Genomic DNA, 20,961 nt, shown 5'->3' on the forward strand with positions numbered 1-20,961 from the left:
TGCTCCAAACCTCGCAGGCACCATCCAGGGAAAGCAGTAGGCCCGACCTCGGACTCCACAAGGCAGCATAGGTAGAGGTCAAAAGGGGTCCACGGAGTAGCCTCCGACAAATGAGGCAGTAGATCAAGTAAGACTTAGGGAAACAGCCAAAAGGGAATAAAAACAGCTCAAAAGTTGGAAAAAGAATAAGAACCTTCGAGATAAAAAGCAGGGTAGAGATATGTGGCACCACAAGGGAGGGTCATGGGGCACATTACTTGCGGGGAACTGAGAGATATACACATGTGGTCTCGGGGCACAATGCAACCACAAGCAGCACTAAATATCAAAACGCCCCCTCATCCCATATTCCTGCGCATACGTAGTCAAAAAAGACAACTCACACCAAGTGCCTCCATGCACACACCAGGCAAGACACGTTCCTTAAAAACTAGTGACGCCCACGGAACCCCTGCTAAAACATGATTCCAGTTAGGAATGAAGGGAGGTGGAGGGGCTCAATGGCTCATAAAGAGATTAATCTGCCTGTATAACCAAAAATCACCCTTATTCCCATAAATCTATCAAAAGATACCAGACATGAGACACCTTTCGGTGCCTCACTAAAAAGCAAATAGTGAAGAGTGGAGGACACACCCTCAGAGTACAAATACAGGAACTCTAAAAAACATTAATTACGGGGCACATATGTTTCAGAGCTAACAATGAAATGAATTCTTATCCAACAGGTCAACCACTGAACCTTCAAGTGCACCAACATCTAGCTGCCACATAAAACACCCGAGTCTGGACAAGAAGTGTACATCGGAAACTTTGAACTAACACCGCATACTTTTAGTTTGAACTGATAATTATAAGGGAAACCACAACCACAGGCTGCTATCTCTACTGAATGTGGCTACTAACATTTGTGCCAAAATCCTGGCCAACAGACTGGCACCACTGATGTAGGGGATCGTCCGACCCGAACAGGAGGGCTTAGTCCCTGGGCGAACTCTGACACATCAATTAGACGTTATTTGGAGTTATACAATGGGAGAACCTGGTGATAAAAGCTGCTGCTGCGGTCCTAGATGCCGAGAAAGCATTCAATTTGGTTGAGTGGGAATTCATGTTCGCAGTGCTCCGCAGGATAGAGGGGAGGACCTTTTTATACACCTAGTCTCACTACTGAATACTGCACCGAAAGCCCGGGTGTGAATAGGAGACATGGCGTCTGACGCCTTTGGCATCTCCAGGGGCACCAGACAGGGATGCCCGCTATCGCCACTGCTTGATGCATTTGTGGCTGAATCACTTGCATGCGCGCTACGGGAGTACCACAGCCATCGGGGCCTGAGACTTCCCAGTTATAACCTCATAATATCGCATATGCAGAGGACATTACTATACATCTGTAACCCTGACACCAATCTCTCTCCTATGCTAGAAGAGGTGGTCCGATTCAGGAGCCATTTGAGTCTGAGAATTAACTGGGACAAGTCGATTATTGTTCCCCTATCCCTATTCACAGACTCTTCAAGTTCAGTATACCCCTAAAATGGACAACCGACTCGGTACATTATCTGGGTGTTTGAGTTCATACAGACCCTTCAGTTGTGCGCCTCAAGAACTATGTGGAAGGCATTCAGAGGCTCACACAAGATATAGACAGATGGATTAGGCTTCCTCTGACAGTGGTGAGGCGGGTAGCATTAATGAAATTGATTATTCTGCCGAGATTCCTATTCTTGTTTCAAAAAATACAGATGCTATTATCCCGAACAATGTTCCAGCAATTGCATTCGATTGTTATCAGGTTGGCCTGGGCGGGACGATAGCCTAGAGTGCGTTGGGATTCACTTAACGCTCCTGATATGGAGGTGTACTATAGAGCAGCTCAAAGTACATTTGAGCATTACTGGATCCATGGCCCACCAACGATGCCACACTTGCATCTAGAGAGGGAAGCAGCCTCCCCGGTTACTCTACCACAGACCCTATTTCGCAACCCAACACAAGTACATTAGGTTTTGGACTACCCAATGGGAGGCAGATCCTTCTCATACCTGGCTGCCAAAACATGGAACTCACTCCCCTCTTACCTTCGCCTCACCCAGAATCACCTAGCGTTCCGAAAGCAGCTTAAAACGTGGATATTTGACAAATAATCCTCCTCCCCTTCCTAAGCGCCTTGAAACCCTCTGGGTATGTAGTGCGCTATATAAATTTTATGACTTGACTTGACTTGACCCAACAGTCACGACACAGGCTTGGCATGCCCTACTGAATAGACAAGCAGGAGGACTGATATACCGCTGCACTGGTGTTTGTGGTTCCCAATGGGCCAAGGAGGGAGGGGGGCTGAAGAAGGCCCCCAGCACTCTGAGGATCAGCACTATGGGTGACTTCTTTATAAATGGGAAGATGAGATGCTGGGAAAGCATCAAGGAAAGACCCCAACGCACAACAGGGTTGGCCAGATACCATTACCACTGCGCCAGACACACAATGTAAGAACTTTTAGGGGGAGACATGATGGAACCACAACCCATGGATATACTACCAACCGTGATAAGGACAGACACACAAATCAAACTAGTAAGAATACAAGAAGCAAAATGGAAGGTGCACTCAAATGAAGTCAAATAGAAGTAGTAATTTAAAGTGTCTTCTTCTTTATTCAAAAATTATTCGTGAGACATAGGCACAGCCAACGCGTTTCGTTCCTCTTGCCTTTTAGGAACTTCGTCAGGGCTGTAAAGATTACAAACATAAATATGCACATAAATATACATTTAACATAACACATATAGAAATACACAAACAATAAAGTTAAATCATAAAAGACTAACCCAAAAACATAACGAATGACAGGACCCACTAGTTAAAATCCAAAGTCAAAGGTACAGGGTAATATGGTACATACTGAAACACAGACAAAGATTGTCCCTAAACATAATTGAAAAAGATTAAAACTGTAGTAACACATATTGTGATGCTTATCATGTATAAGAATTTGGGGTTCGAGAGTTCCAGGTTCAGTATCATAATCATTTACACAGAATTTTCTAAAAGAAGGGAGGGGGGCAAATTGCATAAAAGAAGGGGGGATAATTGCCGTGATGTAGACCCAGACAAGTACGTGCGGTCACCCACTATAACTCCTAAAATTTGGAGAAGTTTGCGGCATAGCGAGCGGAGAAAGAACCCGAGGGTGGACAATAAAATGCTATGTTCCAAAAACATGTGTCCAGCAAGGGGTGTTGACTTATCAGAATAAGGTGGTAAGGTTAATGAGAGAAATTTTGTGCACTTACCGGGTTCTGTAAGTGAGATCAACTGGAATCAGAGGCGGTCATATGGTGTTAAAACAAGGTGGCCGTTTAGATTCGTCTAGCCAAAAGAAGTGACCTGGATTAGGACAACAGAAAATTAATATATTTATTTCTAAAGGTAAAGTAAGAATTAGAGAGAGAAAGAATATTGAAAAAATCACACCACAGATCTGTACTGCTCTTTACTGTTTGCATAGAGTAAAGCAGATAGGTACTCCAGGGAGTAGAAGAAATACCCCCCATTAGAAATGGGTTCATTTGAGTTAGGATAGATCGGGGGGGTGGTCTTGGGTGCTTAAATGAGAAAACAAGGCATACAGAAAATGATAATTGCACAGTAAGGCAACGTAAGATGAGTGTTCTAAAGGGTGGGTGAGGTCACACCTCAACGACCGCAGCTGCATAATTTAGGTGGATCCAATGTGAAGCCCTAGTGTGCATAGGTAAAAGCACAGTGGGGCGGACAGGGAGTGGAAATCACACCGCCTTATACTTGAATTAGTTAAGGAGGTAGGGTTCACTGAAATGCATTACAATTGTGTCTCAAGTTCCCATTTGAAAGGCTGTCTATATGTTAACTACGATCTGAGCATGCTTCCCAAGTCAGTACGACAAATTCTAAACTCTCATCCTTACCGGCAGTCGGCGCCCAGTCCAGACACTAATCTAGACTGGGCGCCGACTGCCGGTAAGGATGAGAGTTTAGAATTTGTCGTACTGACTTGGGAAGCATGCTCAGATCGTAGTTAACATATAGACAGCCTTTCAAATGGGAACTTGAGACACAATTGTAATGCATTTCAGTGAACCCTACCTCCTTAACTAATTCAAGTATAAGGCGGTGTGATTTCCACTCCCTGTCCGCCCCACTGTGCTTTTACCTATGCACACTAGGGCTTCACATTGGATCCACCTAAATTATGCAGCTGCGGTCGTTGAGGTGTGACCTCACCCACCCTTTAGAACACTCATCTTACGTTGCCTTACTGTGAAATTATCATTTTCTGTATGCCTTGTTTTCTCATTTAAGCACCCAAGACCACCCCCCCGATCTATCCTAACTCAAATGAACCCATTTCTAATGGGGGGTATTTCTTCTACTCCCTGGAGTACCTATCTGCTTTACTCTATGCAAACAGTAAAGAGCAGTACAGATCTGTGGTGTGATTTTTTCAATATTCTTTCTCTCTCTAATTCTTACTTTACCTTTAGAAATAAATATATTAATTTTCTGTTGTCCTAATCCAGGTCATTTCTTTTGGCTAGACGAATCTAAACGGCCACCTTGTTTTAACACCATATGACCGCCTCTGATTCCAGTTGATCTCACTTACAGAACCCGGTAAGTGCACAAAATTTCTCTCATTAACCTTACCACCTTATTCTGATAAGTCAACACCTCTTGCTGGACACATGTTTTTGGAACATAGCATTTTATTGTCCACCCTCGGGTTCTTTCTCCGCTCGCTATGCCGCAAACTTCTCCAAATTTTAGGAGTTATAGTGGGTGACCGCACGTACTTGTCTGGGTCTACATCACGGCAATTATCCCCCCTTCTTTTATGCAATTTGCCCCCCTCCCTTCTTTTAGAAAATTCTGTGTAAATGATTATGATACTGAACCTGGAACTCTCGAACCCCAAATTCTTATACATGATAAGCATCACAATATGTGTTACTACAGTTTTAATCTTTTTCAATTATGTTTAGGGACAATCTTTGTCTGTGTTTCAGTATGTACCATATTACCCTGTACCTTTGACTTTGGATTTTAACTAGTGGGTCCTGTCATTCGTTATGTTTTTGGGTTAGTCTTTTATGATTTAACTTTATTGTTTGTGTATTTCTATATGTGTTATGTTAAATGTATATTTATGTGCATATTTATGTTTGTAATCTTTACAGCCCTGACGAAGTTCCTAAAAGGTAAGAGGAACGAAACGCGTTGGCTGTGCCTATGTCTCACGAATAATTTTTGAATAAAGAAGAAGACACTTTAAATTACTACTTCTATTTGACTTCATTTGAGTGCACCTTCCATGTTGCTTCTTGTATTCTTACTATTCTGTACATCCTGTGGCAGAGGGTGTGGGAAGAGATTGCACCATCCTGATTTGAGAACTAGACGATCCGTAGTGCTTGACCTGGTCTACTGCCTCGGTCCTTCTGTTTTACACAAATCAAACTAATAACAAACTTTTACACTAGCGCACAGGCGGCACGCAGATCAGGAATGCTTAAAGTTAGACTAGATTGGCAGCGAGATTTGGGCAGTCCCCTCAATGACAAGGACTGGCAGTACTGTTGCAATAGGACCAAAAAAATGTCAGTGAATTACGTTTTTACACACTTGAAAGACAATGTCGATATGGGATGCTGGAGGATTCGAAATGTCACATGCCGCAAAGACACTGCCTGGCACTGCCCTGGGATTAATGAGTACTGGGTGCAAAATATTCCATGAATTAGGGACCATACTGAGTGCAGACTTAGAAACGGATACAAGGATGGCACTGTTGGGACACGATCTGAGTGTGAAGAAGTCAATCAGACCATTGATAGCCATAGGCATAGCTAAGGGAAGGGTTGCTATGAGATGGGCGAAAGAGCCAACACCTACAATTGAAGACTGACACACAGATATGCTTTATTCTAACACACAAACGGATGAATACAATGAGCTGCTTCCCCCCCATACACAGACCACTGAAAGTGGTTTGCCAAGCACTTCCAAAAGACAGGACTGCTCCTTGCCAATGACGGTCGAGTAGCATGTAAGATGAGCCGAAAGATAACTGTTTTTACTGTGCTAACACTTAACGACAAGCACTTAACTTAAGTACAAACAGCATTAAGGACTTACTGCACCTGAATGCAAAGGAAGAGAACTGGTGCAGGGAGGAAATGTGCTAGCATACGCTGCGGTCTATCCGGCCAAATAAAAGTGGTCACAACGTAAAAATAATTACATGTAAAATAAAAAAATTTCTTCACAATTGCTACTGAAATTTAAGTAATTCTGTAAACTAATTTTGAAACTAGTTTCTCTCTTCTGCTATTGTACTGCAGCCTTCAGTGATTTCTCCACGCCTTTATCTTGCTGTTTGTCTATGGTCCTTTTTTATCATGACCAGGAAGTGTGCATCTTCCAGGCATGCATCAATCATCATCACTACCGAATGCAATACATTTCGTGATGTGACTAGTCAACGAATCTCCACGAAGCTAAAGACAGGTAAATTGGGAAATCCACGCACAGCTTTGAAACTGGACATCGCGATTAGCCTCGCTGCAACATTGTAACTTATTTTTTAACTAAAACAAGGAGAACATACTCAAAAATAAATATTTAAAACCTCACTGAGAGCAAACTTAGCTCTGCAGTCAAGATCTATTTAACACAGTGTTTCTGAGCTTACAGACACCGCGCTCTGCTCATTCTCGGGAAAGGCTTAAGTATTTAGATGGCATTGAGATAATCAGCCTCCTGGGGATTTAATGACCCGGGGATAAAAGCTAGGGTGTACAGACAAAGTTAAAATTATTCGCAAAGGCAACGAAAACGTGGAGAACACAGCATCGCTGAACAAGGCATTGTCACGAAGCTGAACTATTACTTATGGAGGATGTGACGTAATGGCCAGAGCTGCCAACTTTAGAACTGGGGAATCAGGATAGACGTATCCTCGTCGACTCAACATTCTATGATTCTGGGCAACTTAATTAATCACCCCCATGTCTACCAAAAATGAATAGGACCTTCCGTAATGTAACTAACTGCTGCTCATGTAAAGCTCTCCAAAATCTTCGGGTCGAGTTCCCCCTATATAAAACTGCAAAATATAAATGTGATGCAAAGAGGGTTCCTTGGACAACTCTAAAGCACTGCACACAGACGTTTTTACCCAGCAATCTTTAGCCTCTAATCACGTCTCTACAATCCCCTCGTGATCGGTCAACCTCCTACCGGAAAGCCATGGGATTTACACTCGTCAGATTCTGGGAGATGGCAGGTTTTCTCCACGGAAAAGGCTGGTGGCATGCCCCTCCCTTCCCGACTCCAGTATAAGTCTTTCGCAACCTAATCTAATCAGAGTACTCAGATCCCAAACTGCCGCAAACCTCCTTACACTCTGCACATTATCTAGAAAAGCTAAGACTTGACTGTCGCGCTCGCTTTGTGACCTCAACTCATAAGTACTCATGGCCTGCCTGGTCACTTCAACTGTGGCACTGCTAGTACACCATCTCGACCTCTAACCCTTAAACGTTCAGACCTACCTGCAGAAGTAGTGAGCTTTCTCTCCCGTCCACTATACTAAGACCCCACATACAAAAAGATATTCAGAAAAGCCTCCCTTTAAACAATACCCTGGGTCCCCAACCCTGCTGTTCTTACCCACAGCTCCGACTGTCCAGAACTCCTGCCTTAAAACCTGGCAGCAAAGGAGACAGTTCACAGCCGTGGTCGAACGTGTTCTACGTAAAGCGTCACGGCTGGGTTCTAGCTGAAACACAGAAAAGAGACTAAGGGATTTCAACCAGAAACGCTACAATTGGGGGCCATCTTGGAACGAGCGCATTGTGAAGGTAACAATCACATGATTTGAAAGTACTCGTCGGGGTGGAGAGGAGGGCATTGTAACCACCAAGGTGATCGTTGTTCATTATTGTACCTCACACATATATGCTTATTATCGTATTTGGAGCAAGTACTGCAAAGGTGTGCTAGCCAGTTACTTTTAACAAATGTAGCAGAGAGAAACAAATCATTCTAGTAGTAGGGAAACTATAGTGATTTCGGATTGGTTTGGAAGAATTTTAGATTGGGCTCGTTCATTGGATGCGGATGTTTCTCAGCTGTTCAATCGGAGGGGTGGGAGGGATGGGAGTTCCTGAGTTTGTTCACGTCCGTAGATAACGGTACAAGGCAACGGTAGCAGTGTTAAACACTTATCACAATAATAGACTCAGTCGAACTTTATTAAGTCTCCATTGATCCTCTTCAGCTTCCATTTAGCTACATACACTAAATAGCTTTAAGCGCAAGTAATGAATTAGCTAGCCAATCGGAGAAAATGTGTTGCAAACGGGGTGGAGCTTGTAATTGCGCATGCGCGTTCGAAAAAAAAGTGGCTTTTGTCACGTGACATGTCATAGAAATACCAGGCCGTTTCTTGTAATGGACTTTATCGCCCCGTGTCTGTAATAAGCGTGACCCTTGACTGAGCAGAGTTTGGGGCTTGGATCAGCTTTTTCGCGGAGTACGTGACGGATTAGCAAGGTAGGCAAGGAGGGCACATGCTAAGCAGGCAGTCTTGAGAGTAAAATCACCCGTTGTTGGTCTCTCCTGGTGTCGCGCCTTATGATGTTACATATTGTTAGGGTGCACGCCCGACACCAGACAAAGTTGATCAGCAACGACGTAGTTTACAAACGGTGACGTTAATACTGACCCACACATTAAGCCTCATATTCACTTATGTTGGGCAATAGAAAGGTGATTGCCCTATAAAAGGCAGTCATTTTTCGGTCGAGCCTACCAGAGCGCGCAAACTGCCTACAGTCAACTTACAGCTCGCCCTATGCTTGCATTGGATGGCTGTATTGTCCTCTCTCATTTGCTTGTTTCTTATTGAATGGCTTTCGTTGTCCATCTTGTGCTTGATCTATCACCTGGGGCATAGTCTCTTTATAGTCCTCCTGACTGATTGACTGTTGTCCTTCTACTGCCCAATTTTATGAAACTACTTTTCTTTTTTGTAAAGCACTCCATCAGACTGCGTGTTCTCTAGCTCTCTCTCTCTTGTGTTTCTTTCTTCTATCCCCGCCAAATATTCGACCCGCCCTATCCCCTATCCCCCATCTGTGTGTTTGCTCTCATCTTGTGGCCACTACCTTACCACCTTTACACTTCTATCCTCATCGCCTTCACTGCTCTCTACCTCTTGCGCTTCTCCCCTGTGTTGCTGTCTCCCTCGTGTGCTTCTTGCCCCGCCTCTGTGTTGCTTTTTAGGTCTCGCCTGTCAATGCGCATGCGCATTGAGCTTGCGAGACTATGGGGGCTTAAACAGACTTTAACCAACTTGCGCGATTTCATGGCGCATTGACATTAAAAGCGCGTCCACATGAAAGCGTCAAGGCTCCCTCCCACGGCTATCCCCAGCATGCGCTGTGCCTCAGGCATTTCTCCTCCCCTAATTTATTCACTGCCACGGCTTTCGCTTTGACGGGCGCCGGTCCGTCTCTCCCCTCCTGGCCCCCTCTCCCCTTTCTCTAGCACGCTCATACAGTCCACAATAAACAAACGACTTGAAACTGAAATCGCCGAGGGTCCGTCTCTCCCCTCCTGGCCCCCTCTCCCCTTTCTTTCTAGCACGCTCATACAGTCCACAAAAATCGCAGCCTAAAGAATTAAAAGAAGACGTGCAAACTCCTTTCTGAAATCGCCGCCGGTCCGTCTCTCCCCTCCTGGCCCCCTCTCCCCTTTCTTTCCAGCACGCTCATACAGCCACGGCTTTCACTTTGACGGACGCCGGTCCGTCTCTCCCCTCCTGGCCCCCTCTCCCCTTTCTCTAGCACGCTCATACAGTCCACAATAAACAAACGACTTGAAACTGAAATCGCCGCCGGTCCGTCTCTCCCCTCCTGGCCCCCTCTCCCTTTTCTTTCTAGCACGCTCATACAGTCCACAAAAACAAACGAGTTCAAACTGAAATCCCCGCCGGGCCGTCTCTCCCCTCCTGGCCACCTCTCAGCATGCATTGTATACATTCATACTCTAGGCTCGCATCACAACTTCGAGTCACTGTAGGGGTGTATAACTTTCAGTACAAAATACTTGGGCACAAACAGGCACTGCAATACAGCCGTGCTCACATTCAAGAATTAAAAGAAGACGTGCAAACTCCTTTCGGAAATCGCCGCAGGTCCGTCTCTCCCCTCCTGGCCCCCTCTCCCCTTTCTTTCTACACTCAAATATACAGACCAAAGAAATGAAAGAAGACGTGCAAACTCCTTTAATTCCTCTTCAGCCAGCCTCTCTCCCATTGAGCAGCATACATCAGCTCATACCATTTCGCAACACCTTTGTATAAATTTCCCTATTCACACACAAATCAACCAGCATCTCTCTCATTCAACATCATATATTCGATACATTCACATACATCGGCTCAAAACAAAGAAAAAAAAGTGCACATTATTTTAAATCAGAAGCATCCACCCTCTGTCCCATTCAGCAGCATACATCAGCTCATACCACTTCGCCACACCACAAACACAAAACTGAGAGCAACTTCGAGGCACAGGAGGGATGGCTAGCTTTACTTTAAACATACTTGTGTACAAACTTAATAAAAGACACAGACTCACCACCATTCAGCAGGCATACTATTTCCCCCCCTCCCTCTACAGCGTGCTATGGAAATTTGGGGGATTGTTTCTCTAGGCTTGCACCTAATAAAAATTTCCGATGTTGCCATCATTGGAATAACGTTACTATAACATTTACAATACTTGGGGACAATAAATACATGCGAAAATTTACAGTATGTCTTTTGGGTCATAAGGGAGATTGCTTTTTACGAACGAAACAAACACAGAGCCTCTCTCCCATCCACTTCACTAAACACTCCACCCAACACCCACCAATACGTCTCTACCGCTCGGACCACTTTTCAATTCCATTTACATAAACACACAGGCCCCAGACTCCAAGGCTTTCGTAAACAAAACTACAGGATGCTAGAGTGCTTTAAGCGCCGTCGTCAAGATTCTAATCAGTTGTGAAGTTGCTTTTGGGATATGCTAATTTGAACAGCAGGATGCGAGCCGGTTGTTAGCCCTAGAACCCCAACAACAAAAAAAAAAAAACACATCCCACTGAAAGAAAAAAAAAACACTGGAAACGTGACGCTTTTTTAAACAAAACTCCTATAGTTCACATTTTGCACACAGACTTAAAGCTTACAAGTTACGACTTACGTTCTCTTAGGGTACATACAGCCTCAATCCCATTGACCAACATACATTTGATACTTACAGACTCTAGCCTCTATGCTTACATTATAAAACTTTGAAACACCGCAAGCAATACAAAATTAACTACTTACAGTCATAGGAGGGGGTGCTGGCTTTCATTAAACATACTTATCTACAAATACAATTAAAGACACACTCACTCCCATTCAGCTCCATACATCAGCTCATACCATTTCGCCACAACTTTGTCAACCTTTACGTCTTTCGAAATAAATCAACCATCCTCTCTCCCATTCATCAGCATACCTTCGATACATTCAGACTCTAGCCTCAAATATACAGCCTAAAGAAAAAAAAGAAGACGTGTTAACTCCTTTAATTAATCATCAGCCAGCCTCTCTTCCATTGAGCAGCATACTTATGCTCATACCATTTCGCCACACCTAATGATAAATTTACCTATATACACACAAAACAACCAGCATCTCTCTCATTCAACATCATATATTGGGTACATTATTTTACATCCGAATTATCCAGCCTCTGTCCCTTTCAGCAGCATACATCAGCTCATACCATTTCGCCACACCTGCTCTCCCATTCATCAGCATACATTAGATACTTTCAGACTCTAGCCTCAAACATACAGCCTAAAGAAATAAAAGAAGACGTGCTAATTCTTTTATTTCCTCATCAGCCAGCCTCTCTCCCATTGAGCAGCATACACCCCCTCACGCTCACACCCCTCACCCTCACACCACTCAAGCCACAGATGGGTGTGCGATGGGAGGACGCTCAGCAATCAGCTACACTGTTCTTCCATCTGGGCATACAAATCTACTGCACAATCGTACTCTGGGAACTTGACCGCCAACATACCTGAACAGGTTTTGTTGCCTCCAGAACCTAGCACTCGAACAAGTGGCTTGTGATCTGTTCGTAAGATTACATAGTTACCCCATAAGAAGGTTCAGAAATCATTGCCCATACTGAAGCCAAAGCGTCGCGCTCTATCACAGGAAAATGATAAACCAAACCCTTGTCACCAGTAGACTAAACTATGGAAATGCCCTGTACACACGGATTATTAACCAGCTCACAAGAAGACTACAGACCGTCCAAAACATGGCAGCCAGACTAGCCCGCATCCTTCCACTTTGGACCCACATCACACCACACCTTAGGGAACTGCACTGGCTCCCGATACATAAGTGCACACACTTTTTAAACTCTTCCCTCACACCTAAAAAGCTGTCCGCAACACTGGCCCTTTCTATCTGAACAGCCACATTCACTTCCCCTAACCTTCAAGAAAGCTCTGCTTTCTCAATAGCACACACCCCACGCCTGCACAAAAGCAGCAGTGGGCTGTACCTTGTATGTGCCCCCTGAAGGCTGGAAAAACCTCCCTCCACTCATCAGAGCCTCCCCATCTCGACTTTGCAAGCAGCTGAAGACCTTCTTTTTGAGTAAGCCCCCAGGGCTGCCTCAAACACTTGCGACAGAGCGCCTTGATACTGTCTGTCATGAGTGAGTAGCACGCTATGAAAACACCGATAACATAACATATTAGCTTTGCCAATGCTTGTCTTCTCTGTACAGTCAGGATTTGGTTGTTGCTCTTCTCTGGAATCTTCCTGTATGCTGTTTTCCATGTGAGGGACCAGCCCAGAGAAGTGTCACGAGTTCAGGTTTAGAAAATGGTTAAATATGGAACAATTTCAAGGCAGTTTTTGAAATGGAGATTTTTGTCATATGTGGTGGTCTTCATTCGTTTTTGCCAGTCCTTCCTCCTTGAGTAAAAAGACTTGGCCGGGATCCACCTAACCAATCCTCATGGCAAACTCATCGCCTTCCTTGATTTCCCCCAACTCTCAATGTCTCCATAGTTAAGGTGGGAAAAGAATTGAGTGAGCTAATGTTAATTATCTTATGTAATTTTCTTATCAAATGGGATGCCTAATTGCATAGGTTTGACTAACCTGGCATAACACTTTACTGATTGATAAATACTTTTCATTTTTTTTAAAATTTGTTCTCTTGAGGTAATAGTATTTACTTTCTCAATTTGTTTGATGTTGGATTGCTATTTCGTATACTGCCTCATTTGAAACTTAAGCCAAAATAATTTCTTTAAGCACAATGTTCAAACGGTAAGGACTTGTTTTTAAAGAGCACAGTTCTTGTTTATTGCAAAACAGATACAGTCAATCTTGAGATACAGATGAATGACAAATATTTGTCAATCATCTGTATCTGAAGTTTTTTTGACTGTATGTTTTGCAATAAACAAGAACTGCTTTGTAAAAACAAGTCCTTACAGTTTGAACATCGTACTTACTGTTCCAATACGATTTTAAGTGTATTGGTTTTTAATATATCATTTTAACATACTGGATTTTTCTCAGTGTGGTAATGCACTTTTTGGTAGTAAGGCGTTCTAAACCATTATAGCACTACCCAGAACATTATTGATTCTCTTTGAAATGACTTTACCCACAGTAAATTGTATGTGTATACACGAGGTGCGATAACTGAAACCATTACTATCTAGCATTTTATTGTTAAAACCGTTTCGTCCTAGGGCATGGATGTACCTCACAATATTATGTTTCATGTTTTTAAGGATCCTACCCGATACATTTTCTTAAACCTTGAAGGCATATGCATAACTTTGTCCACAGCAGAGAAAAAGAAAACATGCATGTACTTTCTAGCTAGCACTCCGTTGGGCTATAGCTTTAGCTATACGGGGGTGTTAGTAATCTAGGTCATTGAGAATAGTGACACAAATGCTACCAAATCAGTACATACAGTAAACTTTGTATTTTATAGTAGTTGGTGTTTAATATGCTTTAATCTAATGTAAATCATGTCTATTAGGATATCACAAAAATAAAAGATGATGATTATTATTTTTATTATTATAATTAATAGATGCATTGTTGGGCCTTACATGTATTTTGATGCATATTTTGTATCATAAAGTGAGTCTTGGCATGGCAAACATAATTCCTCATTCTTCTAAATGGAATAAATGAATACTTTTGAGGGTTGCATTTGGTAATGGTAATGCCTGTTATCATTTGCAATGTTATTGAACTGGGTAATATTATTTGCAGGGTTACTGAAAAACTGAGGTGGCTAACAGTATATAAAAAGTGTCTGTTTCTCATATTAATATTCAGTATTTCATAGTAACTAGAAAAACTTCTTTGACTTCAACCCGAACAGCCATGGTTTTCTTTTTCCTCTTCTTTTTATTTATTATTATTTTTTTTTAATTATTAATTTTGTACTTTTAGAGAACTGTAACATGGATATAATAATGTGGACACTTGTGTTGTTGAATTTGTTTGCATTGTCTTGAGACAAAATGGGTCACAAAGTTAAACATAGTGCGTACATAAACTGTGGACATTCTAAAATCTACCTGTACATCAGTGAAACCGAGGCCAGTTGGTGATTAAACAGAGTTCCTCAATGTGAGAAATTTGGTTGTTTGTTTAGTAGGGTGTTAACCCTGCTCAAGCGACAGCCTCCATCCTTGCCAGGGTGAACCACAAAAGTCACAAAGTTAACCAGTGCTTAACCCTATTGTTGCTTGGCACAAAAGCAGTCCCGCTTAACTTCGAGGCAATGTGTAAAGTATTTGTGCAGCACACAAACTGTAATAAGTGAAAACACACCCAAGAAAAATCCCACACCAATTTAGTAAAATAGTCAATTTTAATTAATTATTTGAAACCAAAATGACAAAAATCCAATCAATAGAACCAGAGTTATGAATTTTTAAAGTTTAGGGTAAAAACTAGTGCCTAAAAGATCAAAGTGCCAACTGTGGACATTTATTCGCACAAGACCAGGTCAAAGTCGAAAAATATGGTCTACCGCGCTGGATTGCAAGTCCGGTACAAGAAGTGGCTCCGGTGGTGCTTTCCTTCGGACATATAAGAAATTTGAAGAAAAAATCTTGGAGAAGATAAGAGTTCAAGGAGGAGGCATTGTCGTCGTGAGGCTACTTAACAACGTCAAGATAAAGCTCTCTATGCTCTGACTTAGTTGTTTTTTTGGAAGTCGAAAATCTCCAGCAGCACAAAGTTGGAGGCTGTAGTTTAAGAGAGTTCCACGAGGCTGGATACCCCTTTGGCAAAGGACCACTGAACAGGATTTGCTGCTGTGGAGAGGAATGAAGCGGGAGTTGCGGGGAAGTCTGGCTGACCAGCGATGCATTCTGGGTGGATAGACTTGCAAGTTTGTCCCAGTCTCCTCTTGGTTCTCAGAGCAGTTTTTAGCCCAAAATTTCTACATCCCAAGTTTTGGATTTTGGTTATCTGGCACCTTTTACACCATCACCTTGGGCCCAGGAATTTGGGGGTGTTTTTTTGGGGGGAGGAGGCACCATTTGGGGCAAGGTTAGTACTCTCTCAGGCTGGGTCATGTTGTGGGTTCAATATTGTTGGAGCTTTTTCTGTTCCCGAAGCTCTGATCAGGATGTCACCAACTAGCCCTTGCAGTTACTCTGGTAGTCCTGTGTTCAAGCAGTGGAACAAGGCTCAAGCAGCAGTGCAGGCCTCTGAGGGTTCAAAGCTGGTTTCAGGCAGCAAAGCAGTTTTCTGAAGTACACCTCAGCAGCCAGTCCTCGGAGTCCGTCTGCAGTTCTGAAAATGGAGAGTGGGCCATAGGGTCCTATTTTGATACCCAGTACCTTTTTAGGTCTCGCCTAATCAGCACGAAAGCGCAGCTTAGGAGTGACCTCTTGGAATCGGTCTGCAGTTTTTGGAAAACTTGTGCATGTTCCGCACTGTTTCCAGTGAGCGCTTGTGCATGTATGGCAACACCTTGCGGGAGCGAGCAGCGACGCCAATTGTTTGCGGTTATCGCGCCTGCGCTTTGGAAACCGAGGGCGCCGCTGCTCGCTCCTGCAAGGTAAATGCTGTACATGGACTGAGCCTCGAAGCCGCGCCCCCATTCCCCACCATGCAGCCTGCCATCTGTTTTTCTCCTGTAGCAGCGAGCATGAGCCTACGCGCGGACCACTTCAGGGCTGGTCTTCCAAAGGGCAGACCGGCTCCGCCATGTCTGTTTTCACAATCCTCTTGCTCGGGCGGCTCCACATGGGCTTCCAGGGCAGGCCTAGCTCCTCATCAGTAAGTCCTTTTTTTCAGACCTGCCCACGCTGAAGCCCGGCCCTGCCCTTCCCACACGCCCCCTTCATAATCTTCCACAGGTCACGCCAATCGGCTTTTCCAGGCCTTTCAGCCATTCTGCCGCATTCAACAAACAACCCTTCTGAACCGCGGTGAGGCGGCTCGTTACAAACTGAGCACTGGCTGGGTAGCTTTCCCCTGCCTCTATAAAGTTGTCCAGAGACTAAATTGAGTGTCCAGTGGCAGAAGTGCGGGAGTGATTACAATCAAAGCTATCTCTGGGCTGGATGTTTCAAAGCTGTATAGCTTTCCTGCCATCCACAGTCCCAGCTTCTGAGGAGAGCAGCAGAGCTCAGAGTGTGGTCTGCTTGATTTGTTCTGTTTGCTTTTTGTCTCATTGCTGTATTTGCCTGTGTGCTTAGGTTGCCCCTGAGCTCTGCCTGTGCTTTGTAGTCTGCGACTTCCACCCCCATGGCAGGAGCTGCCACGGTTCGCCCCGCCTGAGTAGCGCACACAGTCTAATTCTGAGTGCTTAAATTGGTTAGTCACCTGGTGGGAGATTTTGTAAGTGACCTGGTTGAAGCAGCTGAGTCTCTCCAATTTATCTTCATCTGTATTCCCTTCCGCCGCATTCATCTCCAGCCTTCTGTGGCATGCCGAGCGCTGTGACGGTGGCCAGGATGTGCGAGAAACCTATCCCGCCATGTTCTTTCGGCTGACTCTTCCAGCCGCGCACTGCCGCAGTCCATGCATTATACATGGACGCATCTTTATACCCCTGGCAGTGCACAAAGGGCCGCCCAAGGCCTGCGTGCACTGGGAAAGAACTCTTATTACAGACAGCTAATCAGCTCGCGCCTCCTGCCCTGTTATACAATATGTGAGGCGACATTAACGCTCTCGCTCTAGTTTCATGTGGATTGGCCGCAGTAGTTTCCGTTTTCTTGTGTGGACACAGGGATAAAATACTTACTCTTCTACTTTTACACTGCTGATGCCAACCTTCAGAAGGCCTCCTTTGGGTTTGCGTGGTGTTGCAAATGTGCAAGCACTGAGCTGAAACGTTTATGGCCATAAATCTCATATTTCCATGAACCTAGCTGCTACGTGTCCCTCTATAAATATCGCTGAAAACGTCTCTCGCCATAGTTGTCCTCTGTTTATCCTACAAGGGAATTTAATATCCGGTGTAGTAAGTATCTGACCAAAATGAGAACAATCCACTCTAGAAATGGCATGCTTCACTAACCTGTTGAAAAGCTTTTTAATAATTGTGTGTGTGTGTGTGTGTGTGTGTGTGTGTGTGTTTTTTTTTTTTTTTTCTGTGGGTATAATCGATTTTAAATATTGATCTCCAACCCTCCCCTCCGCCACAGTAGAATGTGACTTTCTCGAGCTTTTTAACTAGCGCTTTACAGTTTGCACATACATCAATGCTGGAGGAGTGTTCATGAACTGAAGAATCACGCTTTTCCTCACAACATTGGTCCGTTCTATTTACAGGGATACACAAAAGAACTAGGGGCTGGGCTCAGAGGTGGACCAGTGGTGCTGGGGAGGTCACAGTGGGTCTCCGTGATATTGTTCAACCCAGAGTGGTGTTTGCGCCCAAGCTGTGCCATGTTTCCGGAGCCCAGTGTGATGTTTGAGGGTATGTCTCGATCTGTCCGCCGGGGAAGGAAGCTCATGCACATCTCGAAGTCACTCCATTCAAAGCACTGCTGCATGATCGCAACCGCATGAGATGGGCATTGTACTGCTAGTCCCTCATGCACCGATAACCCACACAATTCCAACCGGAAACAGTTTATTATAATGATTAAGCGTTCTACTCCTCATTTAGCTACCTGCCTAGACCCACTGACCTCGGTCAGGATAAGGGCAGCGCACACACATTACATACCTTATCCTTGATGGTCGAAATTCAGCGTAACTTTCCCCAACCAAGCAGTGAAAGGTGTACCATGCTAATCAATATGCTAATGTCGTTCAGCGCCTTTAATAGGTACAATACATTACAAAGGGTGCCTGTGTTCAGTAATGGCTTGCTATGTCCTGTAGGGAACATTGCTTTGCAGGGCCAAACATCAAGACCTTTGAAACCAATTCGCTATTTGAAATGAATGGTTTGAGATACCTGGGACCTTCAGATCACAGCAACTCAATTCAACCTTCCAATCTCTGAGTTGTCAGGAGAGCTGAACAGGCCTGGCATGGGTGGGTAGAGGGATGCCAATGCAGGTTGTGGAGTGCCATGTTGTGCTGTGGTTGTCATGGGTTCAGCTGCTGCTCCTCTGTTATGGAGGAGGAGAGTCAACCCCCCCCCCCCCCTCATTCCTGCTAGCAGAAACACACAAGCATTGGCATAGCCAATAGACCTCGCCTTTGGGACCTTAGAAGTGTTTAGTTATCTAGCACAATATCCTTGGTGCAACAACATCAACTGTTGCATGGCTAAACACTTATAAGGTCCCAAAGGTGAGACCTATTGGCTATGCCAATGCTTGTTTGAAGTAGAAGTTTCTAGAGAATTCCCTCTAAAATGTTTGACGTTTTCTGCCCCCTGCCCTTGCTCCAAGCTGGCTGCATGAACAGTGCAGTGGTAGGAAGTCCTTTCTGTGAAGGCATGGCACAGCCTATTCAGTTGCAAGTGAGGCTGTGCCCTGCTCCACCCAATCCTGCCAGTGATAGTCCATCCAGGCAAACCTAATCCCTTTTATTGGTTGACTGTCTGGGAGAAATAAACAAAGTCCAACTGCACTCAGTCATGTGACACAGGCTGCAGGTAAGCTAGGGCAAGAAAATGATGATGATGATGAGTACGCACTTGTATAGCGCACGACTACCCGTAGGCATCTCGGCGCTTGTACGAATACCGCCGAAGAACCCTTCCTAGCCTTTCCCTGTGAGGAGCCCACTTCTGGGCACCCCCAAGGTGAAGTCAGGCATCCTCAGCGTTGTTGGGGTCGCTGTAGAGATTAAGCAAGCTATTGCCCAGAGGTGCAGAGTGGGACTCATGATTAGAATAGGCACCGAGGCGAGAATTATCAGGTCCGAGGAAATTGAGCCCGAGACCCGCTGAGGTGGGAATTGAACCCTGGTCCCAGCCAGACTACTGCATCAGGGTCTGCCGCTCTAACCATTGAGCCACACTTCTCTACACTTCTCTAAATGCCAACTTTCTAAAAGTGGCATTTTCATTATTGTAACTTAAAATCTGACTTTACCAACAAAAATAATTTTTAATACAATTTCTCACACAACATGAAATGTTTACCTGTTCCCAATCAACTGTTTGCACTTACTGAATGTAATGAGACAATCCAATTGTTATCCTGTGGGAGAGGTAGGCCTTAAGGTAGTGAAAAACGAATTAGGAGTTTTTTACTTGTAGGAACTTTTTAATTTCAATATAATGAGTGGGGAGACACAATTGAGCCTTTGTTTGTTTGCCCTGTGACTGGCGAGGTGAGGTGTGCAGATGGCGGTGAGAGGACGAGAGGAGGGGGCTGTCCCCACCCCCCCAGTAACGAGCACCCCAGCGTCTACACCCGGGCTTTGGACTACAACCCCCAGGGTGCATCGCGGCTTCTCCACCTGTTGTGAGTCAGGGAGACGCGCTGTTACCATGCTTAAAAGCGCTGTCATCATCCCTGCGCATTGGGAGCGACTATTGAGCCTTTTTTTGTTTGCCCTGTGACTGATGAGGCGAGGTGTGCAGGTGGCGGTGAGAGGACGAGAGGAGGAGGGCTGCCTGTTCCCCCCAAGTAACGAGCACCCCAGCATCTACACCCGGGCTTTGGACTACAGCCCCAGGGGCGTAACACAGGCCCCTGCAGCCCCCGCGGTGCGGGGGCGCCCTCACCCTCCAGGGGGCCCCGTCAGCACCGCACTTATGCTGGGGAGCTCTAGATTGAGTCTGGAGGGGGCCCCTTCACTTACCCTGCAGGGGGGGCCCCCTCAAGGGTCGTTACGCCACTGTACAGCCCTCAGGGTGCATCGCTGCTTCTCCACCTGTTGCAAGTCAGGGAGACGCGCTGTTACCACGCTTAAAAGCGCTGTCATCATCCCTGCGCATTGGGAGCCACTATTGATCCTTTTTAGGTCTCGGCCTAGCGTTGCACTGCGCAGCAGTGTTCGCACAGCCGAGATTGTATGTTTACAGTATTGGGGGCTTAAACCCGCCCCTCTTCTCCATTGGCTGGCCTCGTAAATGCTGGCCAGCCATTGGAGGAGAGGGGCGTCACTCCATTTAAGCCCCGTCTTCTTGGGACAGAGGGGTGTGTTTTTTCGTTTCTTTCTGTTTACTTTCTCTCCTCTTCCCATTGGCTGGAATTTAACATTCCAGCCAATGGGGAGAGAAGAGAACGAAAACACGCCCCTCAATCCCAAAAATGACGCTGGTTTCTCCGAGGCATTTCTGCTTCTCCTCTGAGAAACATGGTGTTCCTTTCCCCCATGCACTGATTCTGCTGGCAATAATCACAGCCTACAGCCGCTCTCTGCTACCT

General features: G+C 44.9%; 2 protein-coding genes across 5 annotated transcripts in view; one reads left to right on the forward strand and one right to left on the reverse strand.

Moving 5' to 3' along the window:
• Positions 1-7,819, reverse strand: part of CCDC47 (coiled-coil domain containing 47) — a 353,169-nt gene extending 345,350 nt beyond the window's left edge. Inside the window, exon 1 of one of the 2 annotated variants that reach the window (XM_078645050.1) lies at positions 7,717-7,819. The gene's annotated coding sequence lies outside the window, so the exon portion shown is untranslated. The other variant, XM_078645051.1, reaches the window with a different exon arrangement.
• Positions 7,820-8,459: 640 nt separating this feature from the next.
• STRADA (STE20 related adaptor alpha) overlaps positions 8,460-20,961 on the forward strand; it is a 231,010-nt gene continuing 218,508 nt past the window's right edge. For 2 of the 3 annotated variants that reach the window (XM_078645053.1, XM_078645057.1), the window contains exon 1: positions 8,460-8,601. The gene's annotated coding sequence lies outside the window, so the exon portion shown is untranslated. The remainder of the gene's footprint in view (positions 8,602-20,961) is intronic. The other variant, XM_078645055.1, reaches the window with a different exon arrangement.

This window comes from Lissotriton helveticus, chromosome 5_1, assembly GCF_964261635.1.
Source record: "Lissotriton helveticus chromosome 5_1, aLisHel1.1, whole genome shotgun sequence".
NCBI lineage: Eukaryota > Metazoa > Chordata > Amphibia > Caudata > Salamandridae > Lissotriton > Lissotriton helveticus.